This window comes from Cuculus canorus, chromosome 5, assembly GCF_017976375.1.
Source record: "Cuculus canorus isolate bCucCan1 chromosome 5, bCucCan1.pri, whole genome shotgun sequence".
Classification (NCBI taxonomy): domain Eukaryota; kingdom Metazoa; phylum Chordata; class Aves; order Cuculiformes; family Cuculidae; genus Cuculus; species Cuculus canorus.
This window is the reverse complement of record NC_071405.1, coordinates 47,597,501-47,625,108: the sequence shown is the minus strand read 5'-3', so window position 1 is coordinate 47,625,108 and position 27,608 is coordinate 47,597,501. Positions and strand designations below refer to the sequence as shown.

Sequence of the window (27,608 nt, the reverse complement as noted above, 5' to 3'; positions counted from 1 at the left end):
CAGATGTCATTGTGCACACCACACTGTATTGTAAATAAGGTTCTTGTTAATACAGCAAAAGTAAATGCTTTTGCCAGTTTTTGCTAGCAGATTACTTTTGTTCTTAACTTTAAGAAATTGCTTTGTAACTAGAATCAGGAGGCTTGGCCTATCACCAATTACCGTATTTCTTTGGGACTTACTTGCTTTGTCTCTATCTTGCTTTATATCACAGGATCAAGAAATCCAGAAGGATACTTTTTACCTAAATTTGTTCTTGCATTTCTTTGTCCTTAAGACGATGGATAAGATTACCTTCTGCAATTCTAAGAGGACTGTTGCTTTTATCATACCATTTTCAGGCAGAGAATAAACACTTGTAAATTCTCAAAAGCTGCCTTTGGGGTGGGAGAGGGATCTTCTTTTCTTAGATTTCTTTATTCTGCTACTGTTCAAACTGCCAGTTACCCTCATATATCCAATATCTTTGTTCTTATTTGCTGCTTGGTACTATTTGAATGTTATTTGAGTTTTACTTCTTTTTTTTTTTTGGCTGGCATATTTCTTTGTCATGCAGACCCAGTTTTACCTGATACATAGATCCCAATATGTTCTAATGGGAATCACTGGGAGTTCTTGTGTTTAATTTTTGCATCCAATTTCCTGAGACCGGCTATTCCTGGTGGGAGTAACACAGATGTCATTAACTTGCTGAAACTTGGTTTTCAATTTTTGTATTGTTCAAAACTTCATCTATAATGTTTGCCTGTTATACTAATAGTTGCTTATATGGTATATCTGTTGAAAACGTATCTGAATTGGATGTACAGCTATAGAATTGGTATAGGTATTCATATATAGATTTAATATAATTAAAATAATGTGTTAGAAAGACATGATGAAATTTAGAATATTGATCTTCTGTTTTTCAGGTTGGTGACAAGTCTATTGGAACTTCTATAAAACTGATGTAATTTTTAATACAGATATTTCCTTTTTAAATCAGATATGATTTGATACTTTTATTGCAGTAAGTAGCTAGAGATTTGCACTTTCTTTGTGCTGAGTATGCTTTTGTCTACCTGATTTTAGGGAACATAAGGGCTGCTAGGATTGATCCTGAGTAAACACTTTTATTAGGAATTTAATTCTGTATAGTACTGAAAATCTTCTCTTCCCACTGAATGGTGCTGAGGGTTGCTAGGCATCTCAAAGGATTGGAGACTATCACAGCTTGCTTAGCACATGGTACTACATATGTCACTTGCAATCTCTGAGTAGAACAGACTTCTACTGCTGTCACTGTATATTTTTCTGTGTGGTTTTGGGGTTGTCTTGCTGTGCTTAGAATGTGACTCCATCCGTTATAAAATGGTAACATTCTGTGGATGGGAACTGCTGGATGCAGCAAAAAACAGTCCCTGAAGATGAGGGCAGAGGAAAGATTTGAGGGTTTTGTATAATAATAATAAAAATAATTAGTCCCCTGCACATTTGATGGAAAATTTCTCAAGAACATCAAACCAGTCAATGACTGAGACAGTGTAACAGTAATAATAAATCTTAATTTTCTTACCAGCTTTGTTAGGTCATTGTTCTTTTAACATTTTTTGTTGTGATGTACATTCCCACATACTCTGTGTAATGCCAGCAGTATGCAGGGTGCACTTACCACAAAATAAGCATATCCCCAAAGCCCCAGGGAATCGAACTGGCCTTTTGTTCCATGTAAACCATTGCAGAACTACTCAAAGAATGGCATGCTTTACTGCATGTCACCTTATTGCTTTATTATTAGCCTGCATAAAGGTCAGGTCTTCTCTCTACTGGAAGACCTACCTTTTTTTCTGAGGTCTGCAACAGTATTTTTGATATCATGTGAAAAGCAGAGAACTGTTTTCAGTTCCCATTGTGGTAATCAATGAGATGTAAAATTGCAGCAGTTCCATGCTGCCTAGAGCCTCTCCTGACAAATCTCGTTTGGTTTGTCAGAATGCATAAAGCGCTCATAAGACCGTAACATTAGCTCTATTTCTCTCTGACGCGAATAAGCACAGGAAGAAACCAGCTCTTAAGAAGACATTTTCATTTGTTTAAATAACCCTGCCATGGATGCAGTTCTGTGTTACGTGTATTTCTTAGGATGGGACTAGGAACCACTACCTGTATGTGTGCTACAACAAAGCAATAAGCCGGTGGACTAGCTCCATAATTATTTCATTTCCAAAAATGTCATTCACACATAGGAAAAGTCAGTCATGGTAATCCAGGCATGCTGTATTTTTTAGTATATTTGTGACTACTCAGGAAGGTTACATTTGTCATTGTGATGCTACCTGTGATCATCTGGAATCAAAGGTGGATACAAAGTATAATAGAACATGCATCCTCCTTTTACAAGACCAGAGAACTCTTTTCAACTACAGTAAAATAAATTTTCTAGATATCAACAGCCCTAAGGCTTTGAAAGAAGTGAGCAGTCAGGAATCAGTAGAATAATAAATACATAAATTCATTCGGTAGTTCCTTAGTAACTATTTTATGACATATATTTAGGAGGAGGATGCTATCAGTGCTTTGTGTTTTGGAAGTATGTGGAGTACAGCTTATGTAAAAAAATAAATATTGTTTAGTCCTAAAATATATTCCCCTATATGTCATTATAGATGGAGTGATTGAGTAGCTTACAGCATTAGAAATGGACAAGAAGGTTCTTGTCTGTGACACTGATGCAGAGAACTACAGTCATCCCTTCCCAGTCACTTGTCCCTTATCAGTTCCTTGACGGTGTTTATAAAATATTCTGTTTTGCACCTCCTTGTCACAGAAGGAGATCAGGTTATTTTGTCAAGACCTTGTTGCCCTGAGCGTGCTGTGTAATAGCACTCAAGACGATCTGCTCCATGATCTTCCCTGGCACCGAGGTCAGGCTGAGAGGCCTGTCGTTCCCAGATCCTCCCTACGGCCCTTCTTGTAAATAGGTGTAACATCTGTCAACCTCCAGTCAAGCAGAACTTTCTCAGTCAGCCAGGACTGCTGATAGGTCGTGGAAAAGGGTTTGGCGAACACTTCCTCCAGCTCCCTCAATAGCCTCAATTGGGTATTGTTCAAACCACTGTCTCCACATGATTATGTCTGGAGCTCAGTTGCTGTAACTCACCAATTGAGAGTTCTGGACTATGGGTTGGCTAAAATTTATCAAGGAAAATGTGGAGAATTATCTGAGAAGAAGAGGTCTGAAATTCTTGCTGGGAGAATTTAACACTTATTTTAACCACTAATACCGATCTTAGACAAAGTTATATCATAAATTATTTTCTCTGAACTTCCATTGGTGAAGTCTGATAGCAGCATAATTTTTTAGGTTTGTGGGTTTTAGGGTTTTTTAATCGCTTGGACATAAAAGTCTGTTTCCCAATGTGAAACTTGGCCTTGTTATATTGTATCTCAGCCAAGGAATAAATTTTGTTTCTGAAGAACATTTGAAGAAAGGGGACAATGCATGGGCTTTTTTTGTTTTAAGTTTCACACTTATAGAGATGTTTTTATACTAAGAATCACATTGCCTCTTAAATACTTTGGTACCTTGTTGAATTTTTGCTGCATGTGGATTGTGATTTGAATTAGTGATTTGAACTGTTTGAAAAGTTCCATAACTGTTTGTTCCTAGATGCATTCTTTTATTCTTATTCTTTCACTCAGGCCTTCAGTACAGCTATTGTGGATTTCCTTATGTTACTGTGTACATGAGTAAAATATTATCCAGATTTTATTTTATACCGTGTGTTCTGAATTCTGTTCCCTCATCCTGTGTTTGTTGCTGCCAGAGGAGTTAAGCAGGTCTACAGCACAATTAGCTGTTCCATGGAGACATTTCCTCATGAGTTTCTCTACAGCACTGTCCTCTGCAACTCTAGTCACCAAAGGTGTGATTATTTTTTCTTTCTTTTTTACCTTACCTAGTCTTGAATAAAAATGGCATTTCATAGGAAATGTTATCAAAGTTGAGAAAGAAATTGAAAAAGTGATGAAGCTTATAGCCTGTAATCATTTAGGTAATTTTTATAACAGACTGTTCAGGAGATTAAAAACAATAACTATATGGTAGAGCTCTGTGAGGTATTCTCTTCATCCTTCTGAAAGACGACTAGACAACTAAGAATAAAAAGCAAGGGTTTTGTCTGCTGTAGGTTTAATTGGGCTTGAATCTCTTTCTTGAACTCTGTTCAAAATGTATTCATGCTTTGAGTATGCTGTTAAGTAGAACGTGTTGTTTTCTGCAGTGTATTCTAGGATACTAGTCAATATTTTGTATCTAGTATCCATAGATACTTTTGGGTCTTTGAAATATTACTGGGAACAATGTCTAACATAGGCTGTAAAGACAAGATTTCCAGACCAGCTTCAGGTCTGGAAGGGGTTGTAGCTTTTATATGGTCTGGTTACAAAAGTATTAATACAAAATTAATGGACAAGCATGTTCTCTGCTGGGTAAAAAAACTGGCTGGATGGCCAGGCCCAAAGAGTGGTAGTAAGTGGAGTTAAATCTAGTTGGAGGCCAGCCACAAGTGGTGTTCCCCAGGGCTCAGTGTTGGGTCCAGTTCTGTTCAATATCTTTACCGTTGATCTGGATGAAGGGATTGAATGTAACCTGAATGAGTTTGGGATGACACTAAGTGGGAGGAAGTGTGATCTGCTTGACGGTAGGGAGGCTCTACAGCGTGATCTGGACCAATGGTGTGAGGTTCTACAAGGCCAGGTTGCAGGTCCTGCACACAACAACCCTGTGCAGTGCTACAGGCTTGGGGAAGAGTGGCTGTAAAGCTGCCTGGCAGAGAATGACCTGGGGCTGTAGGTTAACTGCCACCCGAATATGAACCAGAAATGTGCACAGGTGGCCAAGAAGGCCAACTGCCTCCTGGCCTGTATCACAAACAGTGTAACCAGCAGGAACAGGAAAGTCATCCTTCCCCTGTACTCAGCATTGATGAGGCCGTATCTTGAATACTGTGTTCAGTTTTGAAGTCTAGTTACAAGAAGAACATTGAGGCACTGGACCATGCTCAGAGAAGGGTAGCGAAGCTGGTGAAGGGGTTGGAGAACAAGCCTTATGAGAGGTGGCTGATGGAACTGAGGCTGTTTAGCCTAGAGGAAAGAAGGCTGAGGAAAGACCTTGTCATTGCCTACAACTGCCTGAAAGGGTATTGCGGTGAGGTGGATGTTGGTCTCTCCTCCCAAGTGATAGGTGATGAGACAAGAGAAAATAGCCTCAAGATATGCTAGGGAGGTTTGGATTAGATAACCAGAAAAAATTCTTCACTGAAAGGGTTATCAGGCACTGGAACAGGCTGCCCCTAGATGTGGTTGAGTCACCATCCCTAGAGGTATTTAAAAGATGGGTAGATGAGCTACTCAGGGATATGGATTAGTAGTGGACAGGTATGGCTGGACTTGATGAGCCAGATCTCCAACTCATTTGCTCCCTGTTTTCATTCAGCCCCAGAAGTTTTACTTGCTTATCAAACATGACTCTTTCACGCTCATGAACTCTAGCAAATAGACTTGTTTTCTGGGAGAGCTGAAGTTCAGCCCATTAAGATGAAGCAGGAATTGAACTGTGTTTCCCTATTTCCTTGCAAATTCTCTATCCACTAGAGAAAAAGAAGAATGCTTGCACTCCTGGTCCTTTAAATCACCAGCTTCATTCCATAGGGTGTGTTTAATTATCTTTTCATTATCTGAAGCAGAATTTTCACAGATTATTACATAGGCATTTAGACTAAATATGTGTAGAATAAAATTAGGAATTAAAAAATGAGGACGTTCTGAAGGTATTGGAGTTCTTCATTTGCAATCAAAAAGGTGTCATTGAAGTATAGATAATTCAGGTGCAGCTGCCTTTCACAGGCAGTATAAATTAATATTCCAGATGGTAAAATTCTGCTTGCAAAGGTTTCTAGGAGGCTGAACCAGATAATGTATTTCAAAGTCCAAGTGTGCTATGGGATTTTATAAGGCCTACTAGATGCTAATTTTACATGACTGTAATTTTACAAACTGAAAATGCCTATATTTTAGGGTGCTGCCTTTCCTGGAGAGAAAAAAATTATAAGTTGAGTCCATATATCTTAATGAGAAATCTTAAAGCTTGGCAGATAATGAAGATACTATTTTTGAAAATATCGGCTCTGGCTTTGGTTATGTTTGTCCCACTCTCTATCAGCTCATTTCATTGTGCTTGTGTGGATACTTATTTTGCATGAATCTGATTCTGGCAGTTTCGAAAAACTGAGGCACTGAGTGGAGCATCATTTTTTCACATCATTGTAATTAATACAAGAGGAAGAAAGCAAACAACTCTGGCAGAGATGTGTAACTATTCCCTTTTCACCCTTCTGAGGAAATAGAACTTATTTTAATTTGGAGGGAATTTCTAAATAATGTTCTTTTTACAGGAAATATAAGGATTTTTATATCCTTTCCAGGTCTAAAAGCCCAGTTTCTTTTGCCAAGGATATTATGAGACTTGTTTGGCCTGTTTCCATCTGTTAAAGCTGGACATTCCATGCTGAGCCACCGACAGTGTACTATATGACTTATATGACCAATCACACACAATCAATCTGTCACTGTATAGTTTTTCAATATTTCTAGTTATATTTAGTTTTGGAAAATTATTGTAAGCATGATTCTTATTAAGGAAATAGGTCATTAAGTTATGAACAATTTACAGACAGGAAAACAATTGATATTTTTAAATGCTTTGCTGTATAGCAGTAGACAACACTGCTACTATAGCACTCAATGAAAATCTTTTGCTCTTTAATCTCTAATGGCTCTATAGTGATTGTTTTATGTGGTAATTTCCAGTTTTCAAGAACAATTTCAGGATTATTCCCTGTTCTTTTGCAGGTAACAGTCCATTGCACCTCCTAGTAACGCAAGCTTCAGCAGTTTTTATTGAACGTGGTGCAGGGAATATCAGTTATGCATCAATTTATGCTTGTCAGCCTCCACCTTATGTTTACCTCTTTCATATAAACTTAGAAATTAGTTTAGATGTAATACATGCAAATAGCTAGTAACACACAGTTGACATTCTTATCAGTGCGCTTACTTGGCACACTTTTATTTTCTTACTTGTTTGTTTATTAGGAAAAGGCAACAAGCTCTGGTTTAACCAATAGTTTATAAAACCCCTTTGAAGTCAAACTTCTTTATACCTTTATATGATCTATAAATTTCATGTGAGAGACCATTTTTTGTATCACCTATGATGATGTGTTGGTAGTATGGTACATTGCTATAGGTTGAAAATGAGATTTTGGTTCTATTAGACCTGATATAGGTCTTATTCAGTACAAAGATATGATCATTTTGCTATCTGGATTGATATTACTAAATATTACTTAATATTTCATGAAATTCTTTCTAAAATGTGCCTTTCACCACAAATTTGCAAATCCAGAAAATAATGTTCTTTATGCATGACTGCCAGACAATACTTATAATGTCTTAAAACTAAACTATTTTGTGTGTTGCTCTGTGGCAATCATTCAAGCGAATTAGCAAGAATTCGTATCATCATAATGACAATGTAGATATGAGTGTCATGTGAGAAGTACATTTGTGGTATGAGCATCACTCCCTCTCTTGGGTGGAACTGGAATTACTCAAGAGATGTCCCTCACAGTAGTTTCATCAGATAAGCAAAGCCATATTGGAACTGAAGAGCAATTGATGTCATCTACCTGGACTTGTGAAAGCGTTTGACACTATTCTGCACAACATCTTTGTCTCTAATTCAGAGACATATGAATTTCATATCTCAGTAGCTAAGGAATTTGCATAAAGTTGCACTCAATGAATTGCAGTCAACAACTCAGTGTCCAAATGGAGATCAATGACCACTGTCGTTCCTCAGGGGTCAGTATTGTGAGCAATGCTGTTTCACGTCTTTGTTGGTGACATGGGCAGTAGGATTGCATGCAGCCTCAGCGAGCTTGCTGATGACATCAAGCTGAGTGGTGCAATTGACTTGCTGGAGACGAGGGATGCTCTTCAAAGGGAACTTCACAGGCCTAAGAAATTGACCCTTGTAAACCTCATGAAGTTCAACAAGGCCAAATGCATGGTCCTGAACCTAGGTAGAGGCAATCGCAAGCACAAATAAAAGCTAGGGGAGGAAGAAATTGACAGCAACTCTGCTGAGAAGGTCCTGTGCTATTAAAGGATGAAAATCTGGACATGAGCCAACATGTGACCTTGCAGCCCAGAAAGCCAACCATATCCTTAGCTGCATCAAAAGAAACATGGCCAGCAGGTCAGTGGAGGTGGTTCTGCCCCTCTACTCTGTTCTAATGAGATCCCACCTGGAGTACTGCATTCAGTTCTAGAGTCCCCAGCACAGGAAGGACATAGATGTCCTGGAGCAGGTCCAGAGGAGGGCCATGAAGATGATCAGAGGGCTGGAACAGCTCTGCTATGAAGAAAGGCTGAGAGACTTGGCATTGTTCAGCCTGGAGAAGAGAAGGCTCCAGGAGGCAGCCTTCCAGTACTTAAAAGGGGTCTACCAGAAAGCTGGAGAGGCACTTTTTTACAAGGGCAGGTAGTGATAGGACAAGGGGTAACGTCTTTGAACTAAAAGAGAGTAGATTTAGATAAGATACAAGGAAAAAGTCCTTTACTATAAGGGTGGCGGGGCACTGGAACAGGTTGTCCAGAGAAGTTGTGGGTTCCTCATCCCTGGAAGTGTTCAAGGCCAGGCAGGATGGGACATTGAGCAGTCTGGTCAGTGGAAGGAGTTCCTGCCCATAGGCGAGGCATTGGAAGTGGATGATTTTTGAAGTCTCTTCCAAGCCAAACTGTTCTATGATTCTGTGAATTATTGTCCCATTTATAATAATGTTGTGTAACTATGTGCATGTAGTATAAAACAGATCATGTTTATATCAGTTCAGTCACATTGAAATTAGCAGATGTTGAAGTTGTCACTAATTTATTTATTTCACTGTATTAAAATGCTCACTAACACACTATCAAAATCTTCTTCACTTCAATCTCTTTCTGTTTGTGGATATCACACTGTGTTGTACAAACACAGCAGGGGTGAAAGGAATGAATATTTGCATCTACAGCACAAAAATACGTGTTTATAGGTGAATGAACGAGGTCAAAGGTTTTGTAGTAAAAAAGAGATTGAACAGCCAATTGTCATATGAGCATCTGGAGCCTTATTATTAGTCAATAAAACTGATCATAGAATGGAGGGAATATGGGCAGGTGGAAATATTTTTAATGTCATTTTGTGCTTACAAGCACACACCAGACACTCACATTAAAAAGATATTAGACTTATTTTTCACGCTGTACTGTTGCTCTGAAATGAATCACTATCAGCTTTGTATTAGTTAGCCTTAATAAGACAAATAGTCTAGAAGATTGGTTCAACACAAATTAACTCATTTATTGATTAGATGTACAAAACCATTTCCAATGAATAATATGGCAGATTACATAGAAGAGCTAAGAATATGATTTTAGAAATTGGTATATATAGCTTAATTCAACTTGTTTTGCAGTTAGCCATGCAGAATTTCCTCATGTCCATATGCTTTACTCAAATGCATAAGAATAAAAATGTTAGTGTAGCAGACATGCAATGGTTCTTTGTTTTGTTTCCATCTGGCAGTCTTGAAAGAAGAAAAAGGAATAGTGCAGCATACACACAAATTGTAGGTCTTATGCAGGAGAATAAGCCTTACTTGGGATTTCACTAAGCTAAAAGATCAGAAAAAAAAAAAAAGTAGTTATGGCCTTGCAGTAAGTAATCAAGGTTTATGGAGGTTTGCTCAGTTCCTCAATGTAAAAATGTTCTATTCTGATGAGCATATAGAATAAAACAGAACTCTGAAATAACAGAATATATCAACAATTGAAGGGAATGACAACTGGTAAGAATGCCTTTTCAAATCACCAAGAAAACACTGGTAGCTAGTTTTACTACACAGTGAGTCAGCAGTTATTCAGAGGTGATATTTAACTTAAATTCTTCACATTTACTGGTAGTGCAGAATTTATATAAAGATACCTTTTTTTAAGAAACTGTCTGGAGTAGCATATTCTCTTTGTATTGTCTGTGACTTTTGACAGTCTTGGGTGGACACAGCTTGCTGTGATTTTCCTGTTTTGTTAACTTTACCCTTACTTGTTACCTAACGTGTAAACACCCAGAGCTCACATATATTTTCACTAACAGCTTGCAAGTGATTAGGATTCATAAATAGAAGTATCTAATGCTATTTCATATATCCTAGGGCATCCAAGACTCCCATAGGAGGAGGCAGATAGGGCATAGGATCTAAAAGAAACCAGTGTCCTTCTGGAATGACAACGCAAAGCCAGATATAGTAACATGGAGTATTTAAAATAACATCCTTTCTTTTGGTAGTTGAATACTATCTTGTTAGTGTTATTTATTAAACACAGCAGGAACTGTGTAGCTGTTTGTTCTCTTTTACTTGGCTATCTTATTTACTATGTCATCATGGTAGCACTTATTTTTTCTTTAATAAGTCTCCCTTTTACTGCAGCTTTTTTCATCCCCTTGCAATCTATAAAAATAACTGTTTTGAGAACAATTAATAAAGCCTGATTATAACCTCAGTGCGTTTGTGCTTCTTATTGCCGTAATAAATTTTTTGAAAATATTTTAAAAATTGAGAGCAAATTTTTATTAGCTGCTGGCTGATTCATTATTAACAATAATGTTCCTTTCATTTTTTTCCTACTAAAACTTTATTTTCCTCATAACAGCATTTGTCCAAAGCTTCTTTAACATTTTATTTGGTTGTAGTCCATATCCAAAAAACTAAGCCATTTTGCATATCTGTCTTTTCTTTTGAGTAGCAGAGGAAGGGAGAAAGATGGTCAAAACCAGTCTTTTTGGGATATTCTTTTGTAAGCATGAGTGCATGGCAGATGAGATTTTCCAATGTAAATGTAGTATCTAATTACAGTCTTTTAAATTTAGGATGAGATTGCTTGCATCTCAGTTTTCCATATATCATGAGAGACTTCGTTTTCCCTAATATTTTATTGTTTCCCAATTATTTCCTTTGGCAGCTGGTTTGGTTCTATTTTATTCATTCTGTAGGAAAATCTGTTATAGCAATTTTTTATAAGAATGCATGAAAATAAAATCTTTCTCTTCTGTTGTCTCTTTACGTCTTCTTGAACTTATTAAGAACAGGTTTCTCACAAAATTAAATGAGAAAACAGATGTGAGTCTAATCTTCTGGTACTCTTCATTAGGATTATTTTTAGAAAATTTGGCTTAACATTAAAGAGTATATGAAATCATAATTATTCTTTGTAAGGGAGGAAAACACCACACACTCATTTTTTGCTTTAATAATGATATTCTGTGATAAATTCCTATGCAAATGGGGAAATTGCTTCTCAACGAGCAACTACTTAATTTTGGATTATACTTGGAATTCTTATTACAGTAACTCTCATGACTACAAACTGAGAAATTTACTGGGAACTACCAATTTATGTCGTTGTGAAGAATGACAGAGAGAAAGCAATTAAAGAGATTGTTTATAGTGAGTCCATGAACAGAAAAAGAGATCCCAGATCTCTGTTTATGCTCAGTAACTTTCTTCCTCCTGTTTAACGAATCCTCCTGTTTAAATTGCACATTTTACTTTCCATAGATGTTTTCACTGTTCATAAGTACCTCTGAAAAGTGAAGCTCTAAAACCTGCGGGTTATTTTTTTAATAATTTTCTGTCATTCATGACATTGCTTGTATTTTATTTCTTTGGACACTGATAAACCATCCAATGTATTTTTTGTGTCCTGTTACAAAATTAAGGAGATTTTAAAAAAAATATATACTTATTACATACTATTAAATTTGGGTAAATGAATATTTATACCTAAATATATGTAAACACCAAGGTTTAAAAATTCTTCCATAATTCTACAATTGTTTTAATGTTTAAAACTACTCTGCATTTATATATATAAACACATCTCTGCTGGTACTGTGTTCATATTCTGCCACAGATTCCTTGCATGTACCTTAGTGGCAAAACAAAGCTACAGCTCAACTTAATCAGAGAGAAATGGAGTGGAGTGATAAAGGTATATTGCTATGTCACAAGACACATCAGTTTGTTATGTTTCAGGCTTCAGTTTGATCCAGAAATAAATGGAAACTTTTCCATATGAATTCAGGAGTTGGAAGTAAAGAGACACAAACCCCACATCATTGCCGTGTGACTGAAATTTATGAACATTTGGTATGCCTTTACTGCATCATCTCTAAGAAACTATTAGGCTCTTCAGGGCATATCTTTGACAATCTCTGTTTTTAACTTTTCTCCCCCACCACTTTCTGATTGGAGAAGAGGGCTGTATTGATCAGGTCATAAAGTGTTTGCAAATTGCTGTTTCAATAGAATTGACAAGAGCGTAAGTATTTTTTATGTACTGTAGAAATATTTTCTGTGGCATCCTCAATTTTGCACTAATAATAAAGGAGAAAAAGCCTGGAGAAAATAGGCTTTTCCATGAAAAGCTGATGGGTGGTTCAGGGAGACATAGTCCATATTCAGTTTCAAATTACTTATTATAATAAGCAGTCCCATCCATAACTTCCAAACTGCCCGGCTTTGAGGCACAGACACAGCAGGAGATTAGTTTTAATCTCCATTTCTCTCCAGTTCTTGGGTGATGCAGGTGACACCATACAGCAGCATGAATTCTGGTCTTCATGTTAAGTAAAAGGACCAGGCTGGGTGAAAACAGGAGCCTTACATAAACACCTAGTATTTCAGGGTGAAAAAGCTTATCATAGTATCAAATCAATAGAGAAAGCAAGAAATATCAGTGCCTGTAACATTAAGAGCTTCCTATTCAGCTTTTGTCTCATGGAAAGTGGGATTTGCTTAGTTCCCAGGCAATTTCAAGGGGGTAGTTTTCTTTGCAAAACCAAAAAATATGTCCTTCACCGGGACACTGAGGTGATGTTTGGAATGCTGTATTGGAAGGAAGGAACAAACAGCCCTTTGTTTCTGTGTTCTTCTTATAGACGTTCTCATAAATAAATATATAAATTAAACTCTCCAGAATTACTATAAAGTAAGAAAGCTCTGTGGAGGTTGCTAGGCAGCTGAGACCATAGGAATAGAAAGCAGGCAAGTCTATGAAACACAGAATCAATGGCTTATGGGTTATTTGGAGTGACCATTTACTTAATTGTCTTTTGTGATAAACAAGAGACAGCAGAATTCTTTTTTCATTAGTAGATGAGCAATATTTTTAAAAAGTTTGAAATAAATATCTAGTTTATATCTTCTTCCCATCAGTGTTTTCAAGGTATGAAATTATATGTGTGATTATTTTTCCTAGTGTTTATTTATTCATTGACTGAATCAGTCAACAGTTAATGCAGTATATCCAGGATATAACTTGAAAATTATTTAGCAGAGTAATTAATTTTTAAACTTTGTTCCAATTTTCATTTGTACTGCAATGGGCATGTAAGAGTCTAAATGAAGAAATTTTCCATTGTAAGAAGGTGTACCTTGCCCTCAAGAGGTGTCTGCATTTCATTGTCACTAATGGCATGGAAAGACCTAATTTCTACCACAAAATCCTCTATGATGTTTAATGAAACACATATCCTCTTCCTGTTACTGCTAAGCATGCAAAAATGCAGGCATTTCCAACAGGCAAGGCTTTTATATGCAAGATTAGGTGATCACATTATTGACTAGTTACTCACTTTGAAATCTCTGCTTCTATTTATGCCTTAAAGCCTTCTTAAAAGTAACTGTGCCTTCAGCAGCTGTATTATACATACAAGTACACTGAGGGGATACTAGAATTTCAGGTAGTGTAATGACAGATCTATATCATGTTTTACTCTAGTTTAGTTACTCTCTTCCTGAATCTGCAAATTATGTCTCTAGAAGATTTAATTGCTGCATCATGGTTTTTCAATATTTGTTTCTTCCACAGGGTGGATGCTGTGGGGGGGGGTCCAGGTAGCTCTGTTGAACAGACTTCAGTGGGCTAGTAGGATGAGAAGGTCCAGGGGTAGTTTCGGAAACAAGAAGCATCACCTCCCAAGACATTAAACCTCCCAAAAAGGTAAATAATGCCAGGATACTGTTGTGCAGTCAGCTTTTTAGGCTCCAGATATATCATGGCTGGAATGCATGGGAGAAAACTCGTAGGGAATAAGAGAACACACCTTTGATGCTGTCTGAGTGTTCACATGAAGTCTCCTGAAAATCTCTCAAGAGCTTTTTGAAACACGCTGAGTTTCGACTCCTTCCCTGGGTGAGGGAGAATTTGTAGTTTTTATTGCTAGAATTTCAGACGTCCAAGAGAATGTGCAAACTAAAGATCTGTCATCTCACAGCCTAACTGTAATGCTCCTTCCTTCACGCTAAGAGGTACAGTTGAGCCGTTAAATACCAGAACAGTAAATTTCCATAGTGTCCCAAAAGCTGAACTGTATGGTGTATTTCTGAGCCCAGTTAACTTTCAATATGTCCATGCTACACACATATTTATTAGTCTTCAGCTAAAATCAAATTTGATGAACAAAGAGATTATGTTTACTCATCCTAAACAAATCATTTCCCATAGTACCTTATGAAATATATGAGAGGCTGACTTGCTGCTTTCATTTATTAATATATGTCTTAGTGTATGGGGAGTATAAGAACATTAACAATGGAAAATCCCACTGGTGGAAAATAAAATAGGATTTTTGATGCCAAAGTTTTCATAAAGATCTATTTCAGCATCTCATGATGTAAAAAAAAAAAAAAAAAAGCACAAAAAATCATTTAATTAGGAAAGCTTTTTTCTTTGCTCAGGAGTATAGATGTTGTGGCTGGGTGAGTATTAGGTTAGACTTTCAAATGTCTCTGTGAAATACCTCCTTTCTAGTTGCTGGTGAGCTCTCTCTGTCTCCCTAGCATTCATTAATTAAAACTATTCAGAAATTCCAGTGCTGCAATTCACAAATTACTTCCATGCTTCACCAGATTTGGCAGCTGCGACAAAACAGGCCAGTCCGCCTTCTTATAACAGCAGAGTTATGTCTTTGTTTAATCTGTAGCTAGGGTATAGAGTCTAAAACTTTCCCCTCTGGAAACAATGGGAATTCCTTTATTACATAGGAGAATTTATAAATGTGCTTGTGACAGAAGAAAGGTTTGGTATAGGAAAATGAGAGTGAGCATAGGTCTTGCCTTTTTTATTTATATGAATGATGATAACTTGCAGTTTTCAGTTTTTCTTCTTTTCAAGACCTTTCCACTCAGAGTTTTTGCTAATCAATTCAATGTATGTTCTCCAGACCTAATTTGGTTTTCTGTTATGTAGAAGAAATTAATTGACATGCTTTTTTGTTAATGAAGGTCCAGTAGTCTTAAAAAACCAAAAATCACCAATAGGTTTTAGAGAATTTACTGCAAACATAAAACAAAGAGTTTGTTTATTATTGGAAATGGTCTGAGATCCAGAGGACTTGGCATCATTCATATGGCTGTGTTTCATATGTCTTTTTGGGTGCATTTTAATACCTATAAAATGGGTGGACTCTCATGCAAGTTCTGTAATGTTTCTTTGTTGAAGCTTTTGTGAAAATCCTTTCTTGAAGTGGGAAAAGGATCTTTGCACAAGAGTTAGCAAGGCTCTTTTAAAGAGCTTTAAATAAACTTTGAAGGGGGAAAGCAATAAAATGAGATTTGCTAGAGATAAACCTGGGGGCAGCATGCTAGGTGTGCTAGTAAAGTCCTTCAATCTGCTCCACAATATGCTGAGTACATGCGCAAATTGGGAGGGGGTTGGGGAGGGGTGGGTGGTGGCACTGTATGTGAGGGAGGGATTGGATTGTACGATGCTTACAATTGGTGACAACATAGCCTCTGGGTAAAGGATGAAATGGAAACAAAATAAAGTGGGTGTTGTTGTGGTAGTCTGCTGTCAACCACCCAGCTGGGACAGTGACAACAATGAATTATTCTGTAAAGAATTAAGACATATCTTTAGATAAACTGCCCTTGTCCCTACGGATGATTTTCACTTCCCAGATATCAGCTGGGAATATCATACAGTAGACATAAAGAGGTACAGGAAATTTCCGAAGCACATTGAAGATACTTCTTGGTGCAGGTACAAAAGGAGTCAAGTTGGAAAGGTGCCCTCCTGGGTTTGTTGTTTATAAACAGAGCAGGACTCATGAGTGAAGTGGTGAGTGGTGGCTGTCTTGCTCACAGTGATCATGAAGTAGATGAGTTTCAAAGCATTGCTTATAGAAAAATTGCCAGCAAGACTTTGACCCTGGATGTGGGGAGAGCAGGCTTGGGGCTGCTGAAGGAAATAGTTAGGTCCCCTGGAAATCTGCTTTTGAAGGTTTTGGGGTCACTTTTCAAGAGCCATGTCTTAAGAGTGCAGGAGCTGGCAATTCCAAATTGTCAGAAGTCAAGCAAGTAGGGCAGAAGGCTGGCCTTGCTGAGCAAGGATTGTCTTCTAGAACTTAGGCAGAAAAGGAATGTGTACAGACACTAGAAGCAAGGATAAGTGACATCGGAGGACTACAGAGATGCTGTTCATCACTGTAGGGAGCAAATTCATACAGCCAAATCTCAATTAGAATTAAAGCTGGCCAGCACTGTGAAGGATAACAGAAATAGATTAACAGTAAAAGAAGGTTCAGAGATAACATTGGTGTGTTACTTGATGAGACTGGTCATCTCACAAACAGAGACACAGACAAAATAGAGACATTTAATGTCTTCTTCATCTCCATCTTTAACACTGACGATGGTACTCTGGACTCATGGAGCTCTGTGTTGGAAGTCTGTGACTGGAGGTATGATGAACTCTCAGCTGACCCTGAACTTGCTGCTGCGGCTGGATGTCCATCTTTGGGGCCAGATGGGGTCCATCGCAAGGTATTGAAAAAACTGCCAATGTAATTGCAGGACCTCTTTCCATTACTTAATCAGTCCTGGGAGTTTAGAGAGGTCCAAGTCAAATTGTAGGTGGCAAAAGTTGTACCAATTTTCAAGAAGGGTAAGAAGATCCTGGTAATTACAGGCCTGTTAGTCTCACTTCAGTGCCTGATAAAGCTGTGGAGAGATTATCCTGGACGTTCTTGAAAAAGGCTTGAGAGACAATGCAGTCATTGGTCAGAGTCAGTGCAGGTTCATGGGGCTAAAGTCCTATATAACTAACTTAATTTCCTCTTATGATGTTGCCCATCTAGTTGACCAGGTGAAGCCAGTGGATGTGGTGGGTTTGGATTTTAACAAAGATTTTTATGATGTCTCTTACAGTATCCTTCTGGACAATATGTCCACCATACTAGCTAGGCAACTGCATAATACACTGGATGAATGATTGGCTGACAGGTCAGACTTAAACTGCCATAGTAAATGGGGCTGCATCAGGCTAGTGATTAGTCATCAGTGGGGTTCCCCATGGCTCACTTTTAGGGCCAGTGCTCTTTAATGTTTTTATAAAATGATCTAGATGCAGGAATCAAGTATGTAAATTTACTGATGATACTAAACTAGGAGGAGCTGTGGACTCCCTCAACGGTAGAGAGGCCTTAGAGTGAGGTCTCCATAGACTAAAGAGCTGGGCAATCACAATTCATATGAAATTCAACAAGAGCAAGTGCCAGCTTCTCCACCTGGCATGGGGTAATCCTGGTTATATGTACAAATCGGAAGGCCAGGGCTGAAGTGCAGCTCTGCAGAAAGAGATCTGGGAGTGTGGATTGATGGCATACAAGTTGCATACAAGTCAACATTATGCTCTGAGGGCCAGAAGGGCCAACATTTATAGAGGTCACTGTCCCAGTCTACCTTGCACTTGTGCAGCCCCACCTTGAGTACTGTGTGCAGTTTTGGGTGCCTCAATATAAGGACATCAAACTGTTAAAGTGTGTCCAGAGAAGGACAACCAAGATTGTGAAAGGTCTTGAGGGCAAGACTTATGAGGAGTAGTTTAGGTCACTTGGCTTGTTTAGCTTGGAGAGGAGAAGACTGGGGGATAACCTCATCATAATCTACAACTTCCTCAGAGGAGGTAGCAGAGGAGTTGGCATTGATCTCTTCTTTCCAGTTGCAGAGCACAAGGAAATGGAATGAGTTTGCATCAGGTGAAGTTCAGATTGGACATTAGGAAAAGGTTATTTACTGGGAGGGTGGTTGGTCACTGGACAGATTGCCCAGGGAAGTTGTCATTGCGCTAAGCCTATCAGAGTTCAAGAAGTATCTGCATGATGCTCTTAGTCATATGATTTACTTTTAGGTAGTCCTGTGAGAAGCAAGAATTTGGAATCAGTGATCCTTATGGGTCCCTTCCAACTTGAGAAATTCTTTGATTCTATGAATCTAACCTCAATGCCAAAGAGAAAGGTTTCAATTCCAAGCTTTGTACTGGGAAAAAAAAAATTGCATTCCTTCAGTGCAAATATGGAAAGAAACTGAAATTAGATGAGATGGCATTGTGATATCTTCATCTGTAACATACTAAATAAAGTTTGAACTTCTCCACCCCTTCGCTTAATGAGAAACAGAAAGCTTGATGGATTGATGTTTCAATCTCTGATTAAATTGTGTTTCATGTGAACTATTGTTAGAAATTTAATTTTGACTAAGGAAGATAAAAATGCTGTTTTAATATAACTTCAAATCTTGATGATATAAACTAATTTATATTTTCTGTAAGAGGCTTTTGCCTTCATTGAAGTCTAATGATATTTGTCTGATGATGATATCAGTACTAAGTATATATTCTTGAATTCTGACCAGATTCTGCTTTTGCTGAGAACCACGGATGTTTCACATTGCTACAGCAAATGAAGCACTTTCTGTGCATTTCTTTGGCTGGCCAGTTTGCAAGTGGCTTCATTTTGCTGTTTTGTGTGTTAAATTTTTTTTGGCCCATTTTAAGATGAATGGTTCTAAATTTTATATTTATAGCAATTGCTGTGCCCTACTATGACTACTACTAGTCATAGTAGTCAAAGCTGGTTTTGGTTTTATTTTTACTATTCTAACAGCTAAGACACTAGTTGTGTTCCATAATTTATGGAGCAGTTCAAACCTTTCAAATTAAATGAACTGTATATAGATTCAGAATGAATTATGTTCTTAAACACAATGAAAATCTCCATTTGAGAATGAGACATGTCCCAGAGTTTGGAATGGAACAGGAGAAATGAGGTAACCAACTCCTGGTTTTATTTGATTTTTTTTTTTTTTTTTACTGAATAAGAGTTCACATAGCCGTGTTGAGAACAAAGCTTGTATTCTGAGCGGCTATCGATACTGACCTGCATTTGCATAACTGGCTCCATACAACTGGTGATTGACACAATTACAGTCATAAAGTATATACTTTGAAAACTGCATAGGCAGCGCCCACTGCTAACAAATAAAGGAGTGCTGAACAAAGTAAACTTTTTATATTCCTTGTATCTATAAAGGAAATCTGGGAAGGTTCTGTTCAATTTTTGTTCTTTTTTTTTCTTTTTTTTTCTTTTTTTTTCTTTTTTTTTCATTTTAATTATTTTTTGTTTGTTTTTCTTTTCACCAAAACACCTCTAGGCATTTATTTTAGAAGAAAAAGCCCTTAGACAGAACCAAAGTCTATAACCCTCAAGAGACAAATGGGTGCAGAAGAACTTAGGAGCAATTGCTTCAGTATTTCACTAGAGACTAAAGGCTGTGACAGGACAAGAATAGACCACTGGATTTCTGAAATGATCCAAGAAATCAAATATGAAAGAGATGAGTTACCAGGTAGCAATCATCTTCTTTACTCAATGCTATATATGCTGCTGTCCCCACAGCTGGTAACACTGTATGTAATGAAATTTGAGGGGGAGGGGGAGGGGGGAAAGTGCTTTAAATTCTGTTTAAATTTAATGTGTGAAATTCCTCCTTCATTAAAAACGGGTAAAAAAAGCTGGCCCCTTTAGTGTGTCAGGATGCCAATGATTTCATGTCTCAATTTACTTCTTTCTTTTCTTCCTCTCTGTAAGGTTGGATTTTGTTCATCTGCTGCTTCTGGTTTTTTTTTAATATATTTCTCCATTATTATTATTTAATTTCTTATCAATTATGCACTTCTTGGTTTTCCATTACATTCCTCAATTTCTGTTATGACAGGTGGCAGAAAAATCTTCATCTGATACTGACAGAGAATAGTTTGGGGTATTGCCTCTTTGTAAGACTGAATATTCAGGCACTTTTCTCTGAATGTTCTCATTCCTGTACTGTTTCAGGACTCCTGCAATTTTTAACACTTACTTTAGTGGAAAATTTGCTTTGATTGCAGTAGAGTAAAACTGGTGGTAGAAGAATTGATTTGAATAACCAATGGTAAAACTTCTTTTCTTAATTCCCTTGATATCTTGGGTAATTGCAAAGGATTAACTGTTGATTTGGCATAATAGATAACAAAAATTCAGCTCCAAACTACTTTAAAACTACTTTAAACCACTTCTGACAAAACAAACCATGTTAAAGGAGGGAGGAGAGGAGGGAAAGTTGCTCTCATATGCATCAAGCTGATCACCTTTACTGATGTGGCATTTGTACCTGTTGCAGAAGTTGAGGTCTCTGTGTGAAGTTGTTAACATACCAGAGATCAAATGCATAGCAGCTTTTGTTTAAATCCAATATCTTATGTAGTATTTGTCATGAAGATATTGAAACTTGTAACAAGAAATGAAGATTACCAAATGAACAGCCTGGGTTATGTAATATAATTATTAAAAAAAGTAAAGTGAAAATTACTTACATAAACAAGGTATCTGACTTGAGATAGAACTCCCCAGGGCATTTAAACCCACGTCAAAGTAGCTGGAGATGAAAGTTATTCTTGTGGAGCCTCATGAAGTGGAGGGATGGGGTGGAATCCATGTGTATATGGACTTTGAGCAAGAGCACACTGAAAGAAATTTGCATGAGGTATTTGTATGAAACATAATTGTAAGCATAGATTAGAACAATATTTTACAGAGTTTGTGCTTCTTTTTTGCTTGCACTGCTCTGTTTGCTTGCACTATACAGAACCTTAATCATAAGTTTTGCTAGGAACAGCTTTCTTTTTTATTTTTAAGCTTGTCTTGTGTTGGAGAGCAAGATGTGTCACAGTGAAACAGTAAGATTGTCTGCATTGCTAGAAGTAAAAAGTCAGAGGAATATGCAGGTAAAGCAACTGGAGCTGCACCTTGAGACACGGGTGCTCAGCGTGCTTCCTATTGCTCTGTTAAGCACCAGTGTAGGGACTGTGGCTGCCAAATGTCAGCCTTTGGGAAGGAATACTCTCTGGCAAAGCAGTCATGTTCTTCCTACATAGAAGCGGATGGCAAAGATGCAGCCCGCATCACCAGGCAGACCTGTATATGCTGTGCTTCTTTAGGTTAAAGATTATTTTAATCCAGTAAGTCATTGTTCATTTAAGTAATACAGACATTTGAACTGACTTAAAAGTAAAATAAAAAAATAATTTGGGGGTAATCCCTGCATTTTTTTCTATAAAGCAAGTGATCAGTACAAACAAGGCTGATTTTGTTAAACTTAAAAGAAAGTAGCTAACATAGATGAACTAAAGCTCATTTGTGAATATATTTCTAATGTAGTGCAGCTTTGTTTTACATTGGCCAAATAGGCTATCATATATGGTCATAATATTATTTCCCACTGGTTTTTAGCAGTGTTATTTTATGCAGTGCCTATGATAATTCACAAGAAGAGCCAAGTGAGCATTGAATAAAAGAAAGCCCTGCATTGTACAGATGCTGCAATGAGGGAATCAATATCTTTATTTAATACTCTTGATTGGGGCTTTCTTTGGTTTTGCTATGTTATTTTTTTCACTAGGATGATTACAAGAGTATTTGACCACTTTACAGTCATTAATTCCTTTAGATATGTAAAGTAACAAGAGGTGCCTCTCTGAACACAGTAAGACTCTGATCAGTACTTAAAAATACAGTACATTGTAGTGAAAATGACAGCACACTGGCTAATATATTAAATAACCAAGCAACAAACCCCCTCAACTTCTCTGAATACTGCACTCAGAAATGGGTTTTTTTTTAGCAAGACTTCATGGTTAGAAGCAGTTGATACTGAAAGTGAGTAGGTCGTTTGTTTATCTTTACAACTCCTAATGTTTGATCATTATTGCAATTTCACGATGAAGCTGAGGCACAGAGATGAAGCATTAAGAAAGTTAGGAGCTAGAAACTCCTTCATACTGTCTTTGATCTGGAAATCAGAGCCTTTTTCCTCACAGAAAGCACCAATTCTATTTAAATTAATTACCTTTATAGCTCTTTGGAGATCCAAGATACTACAACTGAAAATTTTCCTTAGATGTCTAAACAGGGAAAAGTCATGGGAGTTAAACATAGAGGGCTAGAAATTGTCCTGTCATCAGTCTTGTACACTTTCTTAAAGTAGTACTTTTTATAGCAAGGGGTTAATAACTATCCCAGACAATATTGTCTAGTTGCACAAGTATCCAATTTAGTTTTGCCAGGAATAGTAAAATTTCAGTACCACACGGTCTGTATGTTTTGAGCTGTAAGCAACAAATCTCCCTATTTCTACTGCCTTAGGCTCTTTTAAGCATATATTAAGCATTGCAGCTACTTACTGAGTTCCACAATAATGGTTAGTGTTGGCAAATACCTACTAGTGACAGATCTGAGAGCCACCATAATCCATTATTTTACTACAGTTAACAGTTGAAATTAAAATTACCAGCATAAGAATTATTCTTTCAGTAGAAATTATCATGAAATACTATGTTGATGGTCATTTAAAAATGGAGTTTCAAAAAGAAAAAGTGTCATGGTGCAAAAAGAAAAAAGTGAAAATAAGGCTTGCACACCATATGGGATTAATCTGTGTTAGCAATAATAAATTCAAGCTGCATATAAACTTTATGCATCCTGCATGGCTGCTGAGCAAAATCAATGATTATTCACTTGCATAAATCACAATTCAAATTAACATAATTAGCAGCAAAACAGTAGAAAGTGTATGCTGTGCTTAGGAATTCATGTCAAAGTAATGACACTATTGCAGTACCTGCCATAATCTACTATGTCAGAGTGAGGTCATCAGGCAGTGCTAGCTAAAGAATCTCTTGAGTATTAATCCAAGAGCAAATGATAGCTTGCACCTTTCCTTAACTCCATGTCTGGGAAATTTTTCTTCCTCATTATTTTGTTCTGTAACGTTCCCAGGCTTTTTTTTTTTCCTAATAGTTCTGTTTCAGACAAAATGACACCGGAAATATTTTTCTAATGACCTTTCCACTGGCCTAGTTAACAGTCTCATGAAATTCAAATAACAGCAGCAGATTGCTAAGAAAATCTGAATAAACCAGATGTCAGCCATTTACAATAAATGTATTTTTTATCTTTTTATTTCTTATTTCTGTTTGATTAAAAATAAAATACGATTAATGAATTAGGCAGTTCAAAGTGAAATCTGAATTAGACAGTTAAAAGTGAAACCGTGGAATTTAATCAGATATGTAGGAAATGTAAACCTAATCTGTTTAGTAGTGCTTTGCTTGAACTTACTGGCATGCATTTCCAATTCCAGTTTACTGAATGTGTTGTTCAGCTATCTTTAGTTATGGAAGTTATGATGTAGAAATATTAGACATTACTCATCTTACTTGCCAAAGTTTCAGAATTTTTTGAGAGAAGTGTGAACAAAGAATTTCATGAAGAGTTGTTTAATGTGGAATTCAATGAAAATTTCAGAATTAAAACTCTAAGCTATACTGTCTGCAGAATGTAATAACGGGGAGTCTTTATTCCATCATGCTTAGAAATTGCTTCCAGAAAAAAGATACAGTATTCTAGATTCACATAGGCTATAATATTATTCATTCCTCTTTGTTCAAGTTAGGCACACAAAAAAATGTTGACACAAGTAACTATAGTAAAGGAAGATGTAAAAAACTAAATTAGTGATCATGCATATGAGAAAAAATTATTAATATCTTCTTAATGAAGGATGTAGCCACCATATTTAGTTTCAGAAAGAGTTCTGGGTGTGTTTTTCAGTCATTTGTTACTCCTGATCTCTGGAGTCATCACAGAGCAAACAAGAGAGATGGGAAAAACATGAACATTTTCTGAAAACAAAGCACTTTTGTAAATATAGTCTGATCTGAAACCTCTTAATTTGGATGGAAAGGCACGATCTGACTTTCAAGAGAGGTATTGGAAATTTGCCTCAGATTGGTTGCATGTCCATTCAGCTACATGGATACCTATACTTCAATTTTTGTTTCTTTTGCTTTCATACTAGCTTGGACAAAACCTTCTTTAGTGTTGATTAGATTGTATATATGCGTTTTGATAATTCACACATTGCTACAGACAAAACATAAACTTTGGAAATGCTGGAAGAAAATGAAATGAGAGAGAGGAAGGGCTGACTTAGAATGCAGATCTATGCATTGGTTATAACAGTTATGGTTTATTTGGAGAAAATTAGTTAAATTACTTCGTTTCGGAGTAAGGTTACAGACCTATTGATATATGGTGCTCAGAATCACATCGGCCACACTGTCGTATGAAGAATGCCACAGTTATCTCTAGTGCCCTGCAGAAGAAAAGGACAAATTCAGCCTCATTATTATACATTACGTTCCCCACTTGAAGAGGCAGAGTATTCCTTGGTCATGGAATTTAGCGCATGTAAGAAATTATATTGAACAAGATATGTAGACAACTGTGTCAAACCTTATACTTCTCTATATGCCTAGATTGATTATAATGAGTATTAAAATTAAACTAAATTTGTGAAGGCTGTAAAATTTATCAACAGTAAATTAACTTGGAACTTATTAGCTTTATTAATTTATTTGTATTTTAACCATTTTTGTGATTTTTACTGTGTTAGTCCTGTGACGACTGTAATGTGTGTGCACACAATCCGTTAATATCTCTACTTTTTACTTTCTTCATTTTCTTCGAGAAGCGTCACTGAAATAGGAATTTGCCGTACTTCTTCACCTCCTCCTTTTCCTCTCTTCAGAATGAAAGTAGCTTATATGTAAGGATTGCTATGATAGAAAATCTTTTTTATTTCCAGTAAAATATGGGAGAGAGGGAATGGTTATACTGTATACATCTACATAAACATTATGATGCTAACTTTAATGGATGCTCATGTTTTAGTCATTCCTTACATTCATCATCCAGTGAGATCTTGTCTCATTCACTGCACAAAGTGTCTTAAAAAATGAACTGCAGACAAAGAAAGTCTGGGATATTTTTTGAATGCTTCTCTTTGCAACTAAAAGATCTTACATTTTCTTGAGAGTAATGTGTTTTAGATGTTATAGATATACATTTTTTTACACGCTATTATAAGAAAGTTTAAACTCCGCCAGTAAGTACTCAGGACGACTAGTAAAAACAGCTGGAAATCTGTACATGGAGGGGAAGCAGATTATCAAGTTGAGGTCAGCAGTCTGAGAAGGGAGGGTGCTTCCCTAGACCTCTTTTTTTTTTTTTTTTCTCTAGGAACTGGTATTATAAAGAGAAGGGATGTCTATGGACTAAATACTCCAGTTGGAGGTATGCATTTATGACATGAATATGACTTTTGTTATCATTTCGTTTAACGTGGTATTGCTTATATAAGTTAAAAGGACAATCGATTCACTTTTCAATTTTTTCTTCCTTCAGTTCTGAAGAGATGTCTTTGATCTTCTTTGATGTACTCTTACTCTCCTCCCTCTGCATTTAATCAATGCTTCTGAATGAACTCAGTCTTGTTCTGTCTTTACATGCTTCAATAGCTTCATCGAGTTTGTTTCTGCTAAAAACCTCATGGAAAACACTGAAAAACATTCTTCTTGGAAACAATTCTGCCAGCACCTCATTGATTTAATTTGCATCAAATCACGATTTTTTTGTTTCTCTTGTTGCTGACTCACACTGTCCTTTCCTACCCCAGACACGTACAGTGGTTTCCTGACACTGTCTGTCATGTCTTCTAGATTGATTTTCTAGTTAGTAATTAGTCCTTGTCCTTGTGTTCCCTAGCTCTATTCGTACTCTGTTCTGTGGCAGTAATTCAGTAACTCATTCTGCTTACACTGATTTTGTCCCTGTTGTCTGCCCCTACAACTGTTTATGGGCCTGCATGGTGAAGCAGGTAGATTACTGATCTATTTTAAAAATATTCTGCCTTGTTATTAACCTAGGTGTTATAACCTGGTTTCCTAAAGATCTGTGCAATGAGTAGAATTATGCTAGAACAACTGAACTTGCAGGAGCGTCCTAAGAAAGATACAACTGACAAGAGAAATGGCTGTGGAACAATGGTTTATTTTCCTTGTCATCTCTCCCCAGATCTTTTATTTTAATGACTGCATTTAGCCAGCTTTCTGGTCCTCTCAGCTTATCTGGTTTTTGTGTGATCTGTGCTGGTCAGTATTAACCAGTTCCTCCAGAACAGGAGTGTGAAAAACGACTCATTCTGAAGTAGCTGAACTGTTTTCAGCAATTAGAGGTAATTTGAAGTTTTCTGGGAATAAGTAATAATAGTCCCTCTTATTTTCCAGCCCTGCAGGAATGGAGCAGTTGCTCACTGACAGCTCTCTTTTTTAAACTTTGTATGATCTCCAAGGGATTTATGACCCACAAGTAGAGAAAACAGTACTAATCTAGTGTCCTTCCTGGTCTGTGAATAAAATGTATCATGTACTCTTCTCTTATTACTTTTCTCTCCTCTTTTGGAACACCATCATTCTTAGGAAAACTGCAACATGCATTATTGATATTAGTAGGAAATTTATGACAGTAATGTGAAGCCATGCATAAATCTTGTTAAGCAGTTCAAGTTAACTATGAGCAGGAAAAGAGTATGTGGAAGCCCAGACTTTAGTATCCAATTGGACAGATCCAATTGGACAGCAAAGGGATGACCAGAGATGACATAAAACCAGCACCTTCTTACCTAGCATTTGCTCTTAGTTGATCTTTGCAGTCTGTTTTACTGACAAAGAAATGTGTTTTACAAAAATTATGACAAACCAGTGTTGCTGTAGGAGGAGCTGGCTTATGTTCCACTTAAGTATTGTGACTTGTCAGGGATTTTATTTTTGGTGAGGATGATGTGAGGTGCAGAAAGTAAGTTGTTTGGGTGGGCTTTCGAATGTAGAGTTTGTGATCTTGTTACAAAGCATGAGTGTTCTTCCTCATCAATGGACAAACAAGACTGCAGTTTCTTCTTATATATATATATTTTTTTTTACTTGTATTATGTACAGATTAGCAACAGGAAAGTTCCCTTCTCTTGCCTTGCAATTTTACATGGACAGACAGTTTTTCTATCTTTATTTTAATAATTCTGCATGTCACCAGCAGAATGTCCCTGGTCCTCACTTTGGGCCTGAATTATCTTTTAATATAATATTTTGCTGGTCTACCTCAGTGCAATGGCAACAAATCAGTAATGACCATTAGATCCAGAGCTGTAGGTTTTGTTGCTAGCACAGTACATCTGCCATTCTAGAGGCCTTTTGTC

General features: G+C 36.9%; 1 protein-coding gene across 25 annotated transcripts in view; it reads left to right on the top strand.

Moving 5' to 3' along the window:
• Positions 1–27,608, top strand: part of LRRC4C (leucine rich repeat containing 4C) — a 529,117-nt gene that overhangs the window by 421,893 nt on the left and 79,616 nt on the right. Inside the window, exon 1 of one of the 25 annotated variants that reach the window (XM_054067044.1) lies at positions 3,850–3,905. The exons of 21 other annotated variants lie outside the window; for them this stretch is intronic. The gene's annotated coding sequence lies outside the window, so the exon portion shown is untranslated. Of the gene's footprint in view, positions 1–3,849; positions 3,906–14,013; positions 14,146–19,808; positions 19,830–25,633; positions 25,652–27,608 lie in introns of those variants that run through there. 3 more of the 25 variants (XM_054067048.1, XM_054067050.1, XM_054067051.1) reach the window with 3 other exon arrangements.